Here is a 6,146-nt window from a genome sequence, read left to right as displayed (position 1 = left end):
CAACGGGCAGCTTTTTCACGTCTTTTCACATGGTCAAAACCAAAAAAATATGCAGTATTTACCACCTGATTTATAAAGTCACATTTGCTGTGTTTCTTAAAAGTACTTTCCGACCTATTTGATGTGTTTTTTACTTGGTTACTAACCTGTTAAACACAGAGAAACGATGAGACAGGCGACTGGTAAAGCTTCTCAATGCCTCGCTTCTGCCATATTGAAGAAGGGCCTATGACCTCACTATAATGAGTAATGCACCACTTATTCTAGTTGTATTACATAATGAAGTTAAGCAGCCGCAAAGCATCATGGGGCGTAAGGCCAGTCAAACAAGCGCTTTTTTTGCATGGGTGTCTATGGTGTGTCTTGCTAGTCAGTCCTTGTGAGTTTTCTCCTTCAAAATATGTTCAAACATGAAGGAACTAAGCACAATAAAACTGGAAAATAAACTGGAAAAAGAAAGAAGGAGCTAAGCGCTGCTGTTGGGGCTTGGGCAAATCGGTTGGCGGAGGGAACATTTTTGATCCCATTTCCAAAGCCCGGTAAGATCTGCAACAACATGACATAATTGGGAAGAGAATGACAAGCAGACACGAGCAACACTCTCAGATGTGGAGATGTAAACGAAAGGCCCCAGCTAAACAACATGCCAAACAAAGGGCGAAAAAGGCTTTCCACAGATCTAAGTCACGGAGAAGGCTCATCAGCACAAGATCCTGTGGCTCTGCTAAGTGACAAATAAATCGTACATGATAGCACGTTACCTTAATGTAAGTCATTTGTTTGTCTAGCTTTGTGACATCAACCGTCGAGTGGGCTATACCCTCAAAAAGTTCAACCAGGGAGGAGCCAAAAATGATAGGCGAGAAGGCTGCCAATTTGTGCCATCGGCCAAAATTTCACACAGGCAAGGTGGCAAGGGAGCCAGGATTCCAACTGCCAACCTGCAGTTATAAGACGGGGTAAAGGGTAGGGGAGACCGGGGCTATTTGTCACGCGGGGTCATTTGTCACTTTTGCTTTTTATAGCCACACTAGAGGGCGCTGTACACTTGTACTCATACACAATATAATATGTGTATTGGTGTTCCTCTTCTTTTCCAATAATAAGTTTCTCATTTGGACTGAAGACATGAGGACACATTTCAGTTGTTTTTATGCCTTTTCCCAAACTTTAATCTTCGGGTTAATTTCTGTAATGAGAGCTTTCATTTAGTTAGTGCCTTAAACAAAAGACACTGATCTGAAAGACAGAGACGTTAGCTTCGATTTGAGCCGGTTCAGAGCTAGCATGCTAAATCCGTTTGTTAGCTAGCTTACATTGTTGGTAAAGTGGACACTCAGGGCTATTTGTCACAAAAACTGAGGGGTTATTTGTATATATAAACGGTGGGACATTTTTTTCTTTTGTGTCTATTATGTTTTTTCTGATCACTTTATTTTGACATTATCTTTTATAGAGGCCGTATATTTGGGTCATCTTTAGTGAATTTGTACATTTTACACCTCATAGAGCATTTTGCAAAAAAAATCAACAGTTAGCTTAAATTTGTGTTGTAAACACCGTGGCATATTTTGTCCTTTTATCTCAAAAAGCAAAACAATTACAAAGGTTGATCAAATTTCCAGTTAACATCAAAAACTCCATTAAAAACCATAGTGACAACCAACCCCACGCCTTGTGACAACTTGCCTATTTATCGCAATATGATAGAAAAACGAGAGCCAGGTCTAGTCCAAGTCAAAGGTTCAAGCTTTCATTTAATGCAGGTCTGACTCTTGTGGGATTTTCTGTTGATGAGCAGCAAACTCTAGAAAAAAAAGTGTGACAAATAGCCCCGGTCTCCCCTACTGAGTACCCATGGCCCAATGCATTGTGGGAGCCCTCAAAAGTGCAGCTATAAAAGCACTCTGTGTTGCACTTCCTAAATTTCTGTATAATTGATTTAGCAACTGAACCCAACCAGGCTGAAATACAATGGTTGCTAGACAGAAATTTGCTCAAACAACAATGATGGACGATATCTCAGGGCCTGACGCCCCTTTAAAATCGTGTTTGAAGAAGAAGGTGAGCTCCGCATTGACACAGAGCAAGGAAAGAAAGTCTTGCCTCGCTCTTTCACTCTTAAGGCTCCTGTTTGACACTATTACTATAGCGGGCCTGGGATGATGGGAACTTTCTTGTGATGAATTACAGTTAAACACTGTCGCAAAAGTTTTCCTTTCCTTTTATTTATGGTCATTGACTGCCATTAGGCCAAAACAGTAGCAAAACCCACAGGTCGCTCACACTATTTTCGCTGAATTATGCAAATTACCCATGCATGGCCCCTAAACTTTGGAACAGCCTCCCTCTACATGTGCGCTTGGCTCAGTCTGTAGAGGAGTTTAAAACCAAATTAAAAACTCATCTTTTTGCTTTGGCCTTCGATTCTATGTAGACCAGACACAGTTTGCGCCTTTATATGACCTGTGTTTAAGTTTTATTGTGTTTATTGTACATATTGTTACTGTTCTTGTACAGCACTTTGGTCGACTATGGTTGTTTTTAAATGTGCTTTATAAATAAAATTGACATTGACATTGACATTTGCATACTCATAAATGCACAGCTTTAGAGACTCCTTTGACATGGTTCTAGTGAAAATAGAAGAGACTATTCAAGTTTTTTTGAACAAAATTTCAGAATATCTGTAGCCTACATCTAAAAGTAGGATTCAAATGGACTATATGTGTCCCATGTGATTTCTTGGACAATAAGTCCAGCGATGTCCTTCCTTTCCCATATCTTTTACATTCACGATTTGCAGGGTCCCAAACGATGAAGAAATGAAGAAATAGCTCAAGATTTTGTTTAGTTACTGATGGACAGTCACTGCAACTCGTTACAAACATGATGTGGATCCTGCCCCATAGGAACCGCCAGTGGTCGTAAGGTAGGGGCTTTTATCTTGCCAGCTATAGGCTAGTGTTAAATAATGACAATGTAACATGTAAACAACGCAATACAATTTTAAGACGATTCTTTTTTGCACAGGCAAACGACTTAACATGTAATGTTTTTAACCTCTAAACCCCCACCCTAACCAGCGTATTTTCTCCAGCTTTACCCAAATCTAAAAGCTTCATGACTGGAGCTTGTGCCTCAAATGCCTCATTTGAAAGCTATGATCATAACTTTTTTGTCACATCTTAGCTGCATTTGTCACGTTTTTGTTGCTATTTTGTTGCTTTTCCATCACTTGTTTGTCATGTTTATGTTGCTTTATTATTATTGTGTTATTGTTGCTTTTCCGGTTAGTTTTTTTTCACATTTCATGGACTTTCTGCCCATTTTTTGGTGTTTTTGTCGCCTCTCTGTCCTTTTTTTTAAATTGTGTTTTCTTCTCCTTTTTCTCAATTTTTTGCCCATCAAAATAGTTTGTATGTAGGGCCCAGAATTTGGTGCTACACTGCTGACCTCATCTACTTAAAATGTCACTTGGGCTCTGTAATGGACCTATAGGGATATGCGAGAATTCAGCTTGCAGGCAAGGTTAATCTGACCCATCCTTTTGAACCACTCTTGTACAGAATGACACAAGCAGCTCAAGATGATCCTTTATCTTGACTCAAGGGTCATTATTACAGTCATTCACTTAATATAATCAAAGAGCTGAATAGTGTTATAAAGTCAGACATTGCTCCACTGGCTCTGAATAGAAATCAGTGGTTATTTTCACACACTTAAGATATACAGTAGCAACGTGAGACCAGCTGAACCCAAAGAATAAGAACAGTCTGAGTCCTCCAGCTGCGAGCCAAAGTCTGGTTCACACAACAGCAGTGAAAAGTTCACTTGTGAACTTGTTAAGTCATGGACATCAGTCTGAAAATCAAGCCCAACTATAACATGAAAAGCATTCGAGAAGTAGAGGCGGCTCGAGGACGTGGGGTGTGAGAGGATGTTGTGGTGTTCGAACACAGCTCCACACACGCATGAGGACTTGCTACTCTGGGACACATGTCCTCCTGTGATTAACGTAAAACCATTCAACGGAGCTCCTCAGGGGGGCGCTGAAGAGAACAGAAGGTTCAGAGCGCTTCCTCCTCCACTCAGCGCTGTTCTGCGCTCTCGGATGCTGTTATGTGAAAAGTATTTTACGCATGTGTGCAGAGCCGGTGCAGGCCATTCTGGGGCCCTAAGCAAAAATCCACACAGAGGGCCCTACAGTATATGGTTATACTGGTTATTGGTTATTCGACGAAGAGCGAATCCATTTATGGTCAAAAGCGGTTCTTCTGTGCAGTTGTGCAGGGCAGAAGTGGAAAATAATGACCTCAATTCAGGCCCTGCCCCACAGTGTGAGAACCACTAACCACTAAGCTACTGTGAGACTGGGATTTAGGACTACTATAGTCTATTTCCCAACTTTTTAAAATGGTAAATTGCAAATGGTCACATTCTCTCACCTCTGGTCTCTGACCCACAGTTTGGGAACCACTGATTTATAACTAGCACCTGTACCTAACAGTTATTTCTGCTGACCACTGAGAATTAGCCTGTGAGTAGCCCAATTCGTTTTAGACTCAGAGAACCAGAGTTACTGTAAGTAACTGCGTGCATGAGAACCATGTGGATTCAAGTCATGTCAAGGCCTGTAACAACGCCTTGATTAATCAGTGAAACAACACCGTAGTGTGACTGAGATGCGGGGCCCTTGCGGCTGCGGGGGCCCTATGCAACTTGTATAGTTTGCCTATAGGAAAAACCGGCTCTGCATGTGTGTGTACGCTTGCGTTTATCATGTGTCATGGTTAAATGGTCCAAAATTGCCTGTTTTTTGAGCACCCCCGTTGAAGACCTCAGCACCCTCTAAGCCCCCCTGTCTGGCGCTTGTTTCACTCTTCCTGAAGCATATTGCTTTAAATCACTGCTCTGGTGTTCCGTCGAGAGGAGCTGCTTAAATGTACCACTTCACATGTGCCCAGTACTAGTGTCTCGTAGAAAATGGCTGCTACTACGCTTAAACTTTACTTAAAGCAGTACTAAGTAACTCATTCCCCTAGAGGCCATAAGCGCTACTGCAGGTGTTGTAGCATGTTGTGTTTTTTGACTCATTAATTGTCCGTGAAAGTAAATACTACACTGACAGAAAAGACAAAGGGAGAGAGGGATATTGTACATCCAATTACACAACGGAGATATATTTTTTTTCACTCAAACTTGGCTGTAAATACTGTTTCAGTGGCGCTAGCCTACAGTTAGCTTTGCCCTTTAGCCTGTTAGCTTCTTCTTTGTGATTCCATTAGTGTGTATTGGTGCCACCGCCTCGGAGGCAGCGAAGTTGCAATTGTGGTTTTCTGGCCATAGACACCGGGGGAGATGAAAGACCCCCCAATCATCCCATTAACAATTATCATCCCCAGAGAGACTACGGAAAGGGTTTATTAAGGTAAACAAGTTACTTAGTAATGAACTCTAGCCCAAAGGTACTTTTATCATAAACGGAAAAGCAGCTTTGAAAATTTCCCAATAGTTGTACGCATGTACAGCAACACCATTCAGCTCCACTCGACGGCTTGTTTCGACGGCACATCGGAAATGGTTTCACTACTTGTTGTGCAAATAATCAACACGCCACACGGTTTGTGTGTGTCAGCAAACAGTCATGAGATGAGATGCTGTAAAGTGGGCTTTAATTAAAGTGTGGAGCAGAGGCAGAGACGTGCAATGAGGGGAGAGGCTGATGGTGCACATGGTTATAACTGACTCTTTGCAGTCATAATGTGACTGCAAAGAGATTGCAGTCACATTATCCCCTCAAAATAGAATTGAAACCTAATATTTGCTTTCAATTTACAGAGAGTGAAAAAATTACACAAAACTCTGATTTGGGGCAAAATACTGTGTGCTGAAAAGTTAATACCCTGGCAGAAGTTTTGATTTTTTTGAGTATTCTCAAAGAATATGAAAGATAACACACCAGTTAGTGGTTGTTTGAAGCAAAAAAAAAAAAACAAGTTTGCTCTCATGAAAAAAGAAAGTACCAAAAATGATCAAAGGTTTATGATCAAGAGGAATGGGCTGCTTTCAGATTATATACAGAACCTTCTCCACAACTACCACAAAAGACTCAGAGCTGTCATTGATGCTAAACGGGCCAATGC

The sequence above is a fragment of the Gobius niger genome, assembly GCF_951799975.1.
Source record: "Gobius niger genome assembly, chromosome: 2".
Lineage (NCBI taxonomy): Eukaryota > Metazoa > Chordata > Actinopteri > Gobiiformes > Gobiidae > Gobius > Gobius niger.
The sequence above is the reverse complement of the archived record's forward strand: the minus strand, read 5'-3'. Positions refer to the sequence as shown.